The sequence below is a fragment of the Thalia democratica genome, chromosome 1 (assembly GCF_965202585.1).
Source record: "Thalia democratica chromosome 1, ktThaDemo2.hap1.1, whole genome shotgun sequence".
Classification (NCBI taxonomy): domain Eukaryota; kingdom Metazoa; phylum Chordata; class Thaliacea; order Salpida; family Salpidae; genus Thalia; species Thalia democratica.
This window is the reverse complement of record NC_139165.1, coordinates 96,102,965-96,114,017: the sequence shown is the minus strand read 5'-3', so window position 1 is coordinate 96,114,017 and position 11,053 is coordinate 96,102,965.

Sequence of the window (11,053 nt, the reverse complement as noted above, 5' to 3'; positions counted from 1 at the left end):
TTACTTTTCCAAAAACAATGATAAGTATCATGAGATGATAGTTTATAATAGGTAACATAGATTTTTCAAGCTATTTATGATTTCAAATGGCATATATTCCAGCTTATGAAATAGTGAGAGTAATTCCAGAAAACTATGACCTATGTAGTTTTTGATGGGAAAAGAGATGAATAAAAGAAATTATTTTTTTTGAAAATAGTAGTCCTCTTTTATATTTGACGTAAACAAAATGGACTTTTGTTGTTTAAGTTTTACATCAGGGACAATTATTCAAAAGCAAGCTAAAAAGTAGAAATCTTATGGCTACTCAAAATTTTAAATCTGTTCCCCTTTTGCCACCTTACTAGTTATTGCTCCTCGTAGTACTAAAATCGGTCCCAGGGGAACGGTACCGCCCACTTTGGGAAACCCTGTTTTAACATAACGTTTAAATTAAAGCGGTGAGATATTTAAAGTTTGCATTAAATAAAAACAAAAGTAAGTAGTAAACCGCTAACAGCAGCTGCACTACAACAACATTAAATTTTAAAGTCGCTATAAGCGACTACACAAACCTCCATCATACTATTAAAAAGTATTTACTGTTATATTTGCTTGCTAAACTATGTTAGAAGTAAGTTTAGAAAAGTGTTCAAGTAAACAAAATAATTAAATTTAAAGTACAAAATGTTTATTCCGAAAAATACTATTTTTAACTAAAAAAAATCTTTTAGTGTTATAAAATATTATATGAAAGGTAGTAGGTGAGATAACCTTTATTCAAACGTGTTGTTTGTTTCTTTGTTTTTGTAAAATGATTAGCTGGATAAATAGTCGATAAAACATAAAATTAATCCCTCTTATCGAATTAATATGACAAAAAAAAATCAAAAAAAAACTGTCAAACTAGTTATAGAATATAAAAAATTTCAGAAATAAAATCTAAACAATCTATTTTCGTATCTAAGGCCGGTTGGTAGAACTTTAAAAGATTACAAAATATACATTTATGACTATTTTAAGCATAAGTTTTAGTGTAATTGATTAAATAGTTTATTAGCAATGTAGTCTATAACAAGCTACAAAAGCCAAAATGAAAAACAGTCTATTACAGCAATGTAGATTGAAAAACTTTTGATATTATTCAAACATGAAAACAAAGCAAAGTACAGTTATAAGAATAGACAAATGTTAGAACAGTTTTAGCCAGTTTTAAATAACTTAAAGTGTTTCTATAAAATACTTAACTGTATCAAGTTTCAAACCATTACTGAAAATACTTTTGTTATCTATCTTTTAAAAGTTGAGTAATTTTAAGTTGAGTTAGTTTTCGTTTCTATGTTAAAACTATAAAAATAAATTCAAGTTTAAATATTTTCCTTTAACTACTCGTCATTTATTCCATTAATACAAGCAAACATAAAAAAAATTTTTACCTATAAAAAACGCAAATAGATGATAATACTTTTGATCATCTTCTAAGCTTCTTTTACCATAGCTTGTTTAAGCAATAAGTGATAAAAAGTTATAAAAACCTATCAAATATTAAACAATAAAAAGTTATTTTAACTAAAACAATTATTAAATCAAAAGCAAAAAGATGCTTTAAATTTTTTAATCATTTATTTTGATTTAACATTTATGAAAACTGATTTAGTTTAAGTAAAATAAATAAAACTATTTTTTATTTCTTTATTTCTATATATTCTATATTTTATTTACTAACATAGGATAAACGAGCTAAAAAAATTAATTAATATACTTTAAAATAATGTTTGAATTTGAAAAGTTAGCTTCCTTGTCGCAAATTAAACTAAAGCGTAATACTTTCAAAAATCTTTGTGACGTCTCACTGCGAAAAAAAAAAAACAGAAACAACATATCTGCGAATAAAGACTTAAAATGTTTTTATAAATATCAGTCTCACTTGCAATCCGTGGTAGTTGCAACCGATTTATTTAAAGTCATTATATATGGCTGCATAACATCAAGAATTATTGCAATTTCTGTTTGTTCGTCGTAGTAAAAAAATTAATTTATAATTTACACTTAAGATAAGTCTTTACCTTACAAACTAAACTTTGTGAGTCCAATATTTCGTTAAGTAAGTCTTTAAACAGTTTTATATTATGTAGTGAGTGTTTTGCTTTTAACTGTAAACTTTAAAAACTTAAAAATAATATATAAAATTTCATCGAACCATCGATATTTATATTTTTTTTAAAATTAAAATTCCAATTGTTTCAAAACAAAGTTTTAGGCTATCTAAATATTTTTTATTATATACTTGCCTTTGGAAAAAAAGTATAGTTGTTCAAATGCACAAACTAAAAACTACTTTTATTGTTCTTGGCAATCGAAAAAATAAACAAATCCTATAAAAACTGTGCATCAAAACCAACAAAATTTTGCCAAAAAACTTGGTAGTTGCGTAAAAATTCAAACACAAAAATTGAAGATCTATGCGAGTAAAAGCGAAATGTAAAGTTTTAATATTTAATAGATAAAGGTGTGTAGATTTCGCTAACAAACTAAAAAATGAGACTAATTCATGTCATTACGATTTGACTATTATAATGTTTTGTTTATATTAAACCTTAGACCAAACAGTTTCTAGACTAAAATATTAATTTTATCGACATTAGTCCTTTGGAAAACTATTTCTTAGAAGGTCAAGTTGGAATAAAAAAATTACTTTTTTTTTAAACTATTTTGTAACAAACTTTGTTAAATAGGACAAACATTTAGACTTAACTGTATCAAATTTCAAACTATTATAAAAACCTACTATTCTTATATATCTATCAAAAGTCTGAAAAAAACTAAGTCAGCTTTGCTTTTGTTTGTAGTTAAACTAAATGAAATAAAACAAGTTTAAATACTTTACTTTAATTACTCGCAATTTATTCGTTTAATGCAAACAAAAAAAAAAAACAAAAAAATAGAGTTTTTACGGATATAAAACTAATTTAGAAAATAAAATGTTTTAATTTGTTTTTTGCTTATTCGTCGAAGTTTATTTAAGCAAAAAGTGATACAAAGTTATAAAAAAAGTATCAAAAATTCTACATTAAAAAGTTATTTTAACCAAAACAATTAACTAATAAAATAAATGCAAATAGGTACTATAATTTTTTTAAATATTCAATTTGATTTAACACTTTTTTAGGTTTAATAAATAAAACTGTATTTTAATGACTAACATAGGATAAACAAGCTAAAAAATTTAACTAATAAACTTTATAAGAAGGCTTAAAATTGAAAGTATTGGAACTAAAATTAATGTGAAGAAAAACGTATTTGCATTTAAACGTTAAACGTTTTAGCTTTTTTGTCGCAATTTGAAACTAAAGCATTATACTTTCAAAGATCTTTGTGACGTCACTTTGCGAAAAAAAACAACAGACACAACAAATCTGCGAATAAAAAATTGAAATGTTTATTAGTTTCAGCCTGACCTGAAGTCCATGGTAATTCGGTCCCAAATTTTTAAAGTCATTATATGTGGCTATAAACTATCAAGAATTATTGCAGTTTCTGTTTGTTCGTTTTAGTAAAAGTTTAGTTCAGAGTTTACATTTTAGATAAGTCTTTATCTTACAAACCAAACTTTGTGAGTCCAATATTTGGTTAATTAAGTCTCTAAACAGTTTTATATTATGAAGTAGATGTTTTGCTTTTAACCGTAAACTTTTAAATCTTAAAAATAATAAATAAAGTTTTATCGAACCACCGATATTCATTTTTTTTTTTAATTCAAATTCTAATTTTTTCAAAACAAAGTTTTAGGCTATCTAAATATTTTTTAATATATATTTGCCTTCGGAAAAAAAACGTTGTTCAAGGGCACAAACTAAAGACTAACTTTTTTTTTCTTGGCAATCGAAAAAATGAACAGATTCTATAATAATTGTGCATGAAAACCAACAAAATTTTGCGCGCAAAACTTGCTAGTTACGTAAAAATTCATGCACAAAATTTAAAGATTTATGCGACTAAAAGCAAAATGTTGAGTTTTAATATTTAAACAATAAAGGTCTGTAGACTTCGCTAACATACTAAAAAATGAGAATAATTCATGTCATTTTATTCTATATGAATAAAAACAAGTTTAATTATTTTACTTTAATTACACGCAATTTATTCAATAAATGTAAACAAAAATAAAATTAAAACAGATAGAGTTTTTAGGTATATAAAGCTATTTAAAAAAATAATACGTTTTAATTTGGTTTTGCTTTTTCGTCGAAATTTATTCAAGCAATAAGTGATAAAAAGTTTTCAAAATTGTCTGAAAATTCTACATTAAAATGTTATTTTAACTAAACCAATTAACTAATAAAATAGGTAATAGGTACTATAATTTCTTTAAATATTTAATTTGATTTAGCATTTATGAAAACTGATCTTGTTTAAGTTAAATAAATAAAACTGCATTTTAAAGACTAAAATAGGATGAACAAGCTACAAAATTTAATTAATAAACTTTATAATAAGGCTTAAAATTAAAAGTATTGAAACTAAAATTAATGTCAAGAAAAACGTATTTGCATTTAAACGTTTTAGCTTTTTTTGTCGCAAACTAAAACAAAAGCGTAATACTTTCAAAGATCTTTGTGACGTCATACTGTGAGAAAAAACAACAGAAACAACATATCTGCGAATATAAACTTTAAGTGTTTATTAATTTCAGCCTGACCTGCAATCCGTGGTAGTTATAACCGAATTTTTAAAGTCATTATACATGGCTATAAAATATCAAGAATTATTGTGATTTATGTTTGTTCGTTTTAGTAAAGAGTTCAGTTTAGAGTTTACACTTTAGATAACTCTTTATCTTACAAACTAGACTTTGTGAGTCCAATATTTGGTTAAGTTAGTCTCTTAACAATTTTATATTATGTAGTAAATGTTTTGCTTTTAACCGTAAACTTAAAAACTTAAAAATAATAAATAAAGTTCTATCAAACCACCGATATTCATTTTTTTTTTAATTATATTTAGTAATACTTAACTATATTTATTTAATTAGAACTTTTTAAATTCTAATTGTTTCAAAACAAAGTTTTAGGCTGTATAAATATTTTTTATAATATACTTGCCTTTGAAAAAAAAAAATTTTTTTAAGTTCAAAAACAAAAGACTAATTTTTTTTTCTTTGCAATCGAAAAAGTAAACAAATTCTATAATAACTGTGCATCAAAACCAACAAAATTTTGCGCGCAAACCTTGCTAGTTACGTATAAAATTCAAATACAAAAATTTAAGATTTATGCAAGTAAAAGCAAAATGTTGAGTTTTAATATTTAAACAATAAAGGTCGGTAGATTTCGCTAACAAACTAAAAAATGAGAACAATTCATGTCATTACGATTTGACTGTTATAATGTTTTGTTAATATTAAATATTTGATCAAATAGTTTCTAGACTAAAATATTAATTTTAGCGACATTAGTCCTTTGAAAAACTATTCCTTAGGAGGTCAGGTTGGAAAATAAAAAAATAGTTTTTTTTTAAGAACTTTGTAAAAAAAATTTTTTAATCGGAAAAAACATTTTGACTAAAATGTTTTAAATTTTGAAGCATAATAAAAACCTACTATTGTTATATATCTATCAAAAGTCTGAAAATAACTAAGTCAACTTTGCTTTTGTTTGTAGTTATACTAAATGAATTTAAAACAAATTTAAATATTTTACTTTAATTAGTCGCAACTTATTCAATTAATGCAAAGAAAAATAAAAATAAAAGAGATAGAGTTTTTACGTATATAAAACTAATTTAATAAATAATACGTTTTAATTTGTTTTTTGCTTTTTCGTCAAAATTTATTTAAGCAACAAGAGATAAAAATTTATAAAAAAAGTTTCAAAAATTCTACATTAAAAAGTTATTTTAACTAAAACAATTAACTAATAAAATAGGTAATATGTACTATAATTTTTTTTAATATTTAATATGATTTAACATTTATGAAAACTGATCTAATTTAAGTTAAATTAAAAAAAAACTATATTTTAACGACTAACATAGGATGAACAAGCTAAAAAATTTAACTAATAAATTTTATAATAAGTCTTAAATTTGAAATCTTTGAAACTAAGATTAATGTCAAGAAAAACAAATTTGCATTTAAACGTTTTAGCTTTTCTTGTCCCAAATTGAAACTAAAGCGACAGAAACAACATATTTGCGAATATAAACTTGAAATGTTTATTAATTTCAGCCTGACCTGCAATCCGTGGTAGTTATAACCGAATTTTTAAAGTCATTATACATGGCTATAAAACATCATGAATTATTGCAATTTCTGTTTGTTCGTTTTAGTAAAGAGTTCAGTTCCGAATTTATACTTTTGATAATGATTATTAAAGGCAAGTATCTAAATATTTTTTAATATATACTTGCCTTTGAAAAAAAAACGTTGTTCAAGGGCACAAACTAAAGACTAACTTTTTTTTTCTTGTCAATCGAAAAAATGAACAGATTCTATAATAAATATGCATCAAAACCAACAAAATTTTGCGCGCAAAACTTGCTAGTTGCGTAAAAATTCAAACACAAAATTTAAAGATTTATGCTAGTAAAAGCAAATGTTGAGTTTTAATATTTAAACTTTAAAGGTCTGTAGATTTCGCTAACATACTAAAAAATGAGAATAATTCATGTCATTTTATACTAAATGAATAAAAACAAGTTTAAATATTTTACTTTAATTATACGCAATTTATTCAATTAATGTAAACAAAAATAAAAATAAAACAGATAGAGTTTTTAGGTATATAAAACTAATTTTAAAAATAATACGTTTTAATTTGGTTTTGCATTTTCGTCGAAGTGTAATTAAGCAATAAGTGATAAAAAGTTATCAATTTATTTTGATTTAACATTTATGAAAACTGATTTAGTTTAAGTAAAATAAATAAAACTATAATTTTATTTCTTTATTTCTATATATTCTACATTTTATTTACTAACATAGGATAAACGAGCTAAAAAAATTAATTAATATACATTAAAATAATGTTTGAATTTAAAAAGTTAGCTTTTTTTGTCGCAAATTAAACTAAAGCGTAATACTTTCAAAAATCTTTGTGACGTCTCACTGCGAAAAAAAAAAAACAGAAACAACATATCTGCGAATAAAGACTTAAAATGTTTTTATAAATATCAGTCTCACTTGCAATCCGTGGTAGTTGCAGCCGATTTATTTAAAGTCATTATATTTGGCTGCATAACATCAAGAATTATTGCAATTTCTCTTTGTTCGTCGTAGTAAAAAGTTTAATTTTTAATTTACACTTAAGATAAGTCTTTACCTTACAAACCAACTTTTGTGAGTTCAATATTTGCTTAAGTAAGTTTCTAAACAGTTTTATATTATGTAGTAAATGTTTTGCTTTTAACCGTAAACTTAAAAACTTAAAAATAATATATAAAATTTCATCGAACCTCCGATATTCCGTTTTTTTTTTATAGTTCAAATTATAACTGTTTCAAAACAAAGTTTTAGGCTATCTAAATATTTTTTAATATAAACTTGCCTTTGGAAAAAAAAGTTGTTCAAATGCACAAACTAAAGACTAACTTTTTTTTCTCGGCAATCATAAAAACGAACATATCCTATAATAACTGTGCATCAAAACCAACAAAATTTTGCGCGCAAAACTTGCTAGTTACGTAAAAATTAAAACACAAAATTTAAAGATTTATGCGAGTAAAAGCGAAATGTTGAGTTTAAATATTTGAACTATAAAGGTGTGTAGATTTCGCTAACAAACTAGAAAATGAGAACAATTTAATTTCATTACGATTTGACTGTTATAATGTTTTGTATATATTAAATATTTGATCAAATAGTTTCTAGACTAAAATATTAATTTTAGCGACATTAGTCCTTTGGAAAACTATTTCTTAGTAGGTAAAGTTGGAAAATAAAAAAATGTTTTTTTTTTTAACAAAATTTTTAAATAGGAAAAACATTTAGACTTAACTGTATCAAATTTCAAACCATTAAAAAACCAACTATTGTTATATATCTATCAAAAGTATGAAAATAACTAAGTCAATTTTCGTTTTGTTTTTGGTTATACTGAATGTAATAATTTTTTTTTTTATACTTACTATAAATACTCGCAATTTATTCAAGCAACGCAAACAAAAATAATAATAATAAAGATAGAGTTTTTACGTATAGAAAAGTAAATTAATATATAATACATTTTAATTTGTTTTTTGCTTTTTCGTCGAAGTTTATTTAAGCAATAAGTGATAAAAAGTTATAAAAAAAGTTTCAAAAATTCTAAATTAAAAGTTATTTTAACTAAAACAATTAACTTATAAAATAAATGCAAATTTGTACTATAATATTTGTAAATATTTATTTTGATTTAACATTTATGAAAACTGATCTTGTTTAAGTTAAATAAATAAAACTGTAGTTTAACAACTCACACAGGATTGACAAGCTAAAAAATTTAGTTAATAAACTTTATAATAAGGCTTTTAAATTGAAAGTTTTTAAACTAAAATTAATGTCAAGAAAAACTAATTTGCATTTAAACGTTTTAGCTTTTTTTGCCGCAAATTAAAACTAAAGCGTAATTCTTTTAATGATCTTGTGACATCACTCTGCGAAAAAAAACAACAGTATATCTGCGAACAAAGACTTAAAACATTTTTATAAATTTCCGCCTGACCTGCAATCCGTGATAAATCGATCCGAAATTTTTAAAGTCATTATATATGGCTGTTTAACTATCAAGAATTATTGCAATTTCAGTTTGTTCGTTTTAGTAAAAAGTTCAGTTTAGAGTTTACACTTTAGATAAGTCTTTATCTCACAAACCAAACTTTGTAAGTCCAATATTTCGTCAAGTTAGTCTCTAAACAGTTTAATATCATGTAGTAAATGTTTTATTTCAACCGTACACTCTAAAAAACAAAATTTAATAAATAAAATTTTACTGAACCATCGGTGTTGAGTTTTAATAAAAACAATTCGAATTGTAACTCTTTCAAAACTAGGTTTTAAACTGTCAAATTTATTTTTATACATATTTGTCTTTGGAAGGAAGAAGTTGTTGTTCAAAAATTATTTGACTAATTTTTTTAATGTGTAAGTACTGTTTTATATATTATTTTTTATTAAACTATTTAGTTCTCATCTAGAAATTGACTTTAATTTTAGACATATTTATAATATAGAAAAATATAATAGTATTATAGAAATTTATAGAATATAAATTACTAGTTATATAATAGAAAAATAAAACTTTAGGTCACAAAATTAAGTTTAACATTTTTTCTGTAAAGTTGAAAGATTTTCAAATCCTATAATAACTGAGCACCAAAACCAACAAAATTTTGCACGCAAAACTTGCTAGTTGCGTAAAAGTTCAAACACAAAGTAAAAAATTAATGCGAGTAAAAGCAAAATGTTGAATTTTAAAGTTTAACTATAAAGATGTGTAGTTTTCGCTAACAAGCTAAAAACATTTTCTAAAGTTAAATAGTAAGTAATAACTAGTTATTTTTTATGCTACTCATGCATCAAATAAACATCCTCACTATCCTAACAGATAACTGTTAAACAAAAATAGATAAGTTTTACCGTTTTTATTACTACTAAATGTTTTATAAGGTGTGTCAAACTAGTAAAAAGAGGTTTCTTAAAAATTAACTATAAAACAATCTGTCAACAAAGTATGTAATATATTTTTTGGTTTTTTACAGCTAGACGGTTTTCTACAAAACCTAACCTACAATGCATTAAGGTCAACACATTTTTAAGCTTCTTTTAACATAAAGTTTTATTAATTTTTTTTTTGTTTTTTATTTATGCTCTAATTAATTTTAAATTTCGTACAATATATTTTAGGTATTAAAAATGATAACGCTATGATCTTATGTTTAGGATTAAATTAAACGATTTGTAAATTTTTTTATATTAAGGAAGTAACTAAAAACGAAATTTTAACTTTCAGAACTCATATATTAAAGTCAAGTTAAAGTTTTAACTTTATAGTGCTAAGAAACTTAACACATTTTAAAACTTAATTAATTGTTTTCATCATTAATTCAACAAAGATTAACAACTATTTTACTTTGAAAACAGGTTATGAAATTTATGCTAATTTTGTACCGGAAATATTTTAAAAATGCGTTATTAAATACAAGACTCTAGGCTAGCACTCTTGTGAGCCCGGTGTGTATAATATTAAACCTTGTAAAGAAATGGTTGTCTTTCTAGACTGAAATGGTAATTCTATCGGGATGTAAACTTGGTACGCAAGACCGGCAACCGAATCCAAGTCGACTGGCTGTTCATGGCCAAATTTTTGTGTTGTAAATAACTTTTTTCTAATTTATGCTTTATATTAGTTTCGGTTAGACTGAAAATAAGTTTCTAAAATTACATCATATTAAACAGAAAACCATAATTTTTTAAATATAATTGTTTAGACGAAACATTACCAAGCAACTGCGGTAATTGTTAAGTTACAAATGATATTAATAAAGTTAGAAAGTATTGAATTTAATGCCTTGTCAATACTTTGATAATCACTAATTAAGTTGTTAGTTTGCGTAATGAATTTTTTGAGTTTAAAGCTAAGTTTACATTTGCTATAAAAACTAAGAGTAAAAATTGTTCCTTACTTTTAAAACAGTTTAAAATAAAACTTATAAACAACTTTTTTGTGTTCTATTATGGTAATGTTTTGTTAAGTTTATGTTCTTTCTAACTTAAAGATGTTTTATTTTTAGTTTTTTTAAATAACATAAAAACGGTTTCGTTTTATGTAGCCTTTAAACCAAAATTATTTTTACTATATAGATTTAAGCGTTTTTAAAACGTTAACTATTTTTTAAATATTATATTTGTTCAGTTAAATGATTCAAGTGTAGTAATTTTTCATTTCAACGATATTGATTCAAATACTTTGCCAGAATATAGGTTAGAATATCAAAACTTTATTAGAAAAGTAGAGTTTGTTAGATATTGAAAATTCAGCTAACACAAATATAACAAGAATAGTTTAAACAGAATAAGTTAGCAACATATATTCAGTGA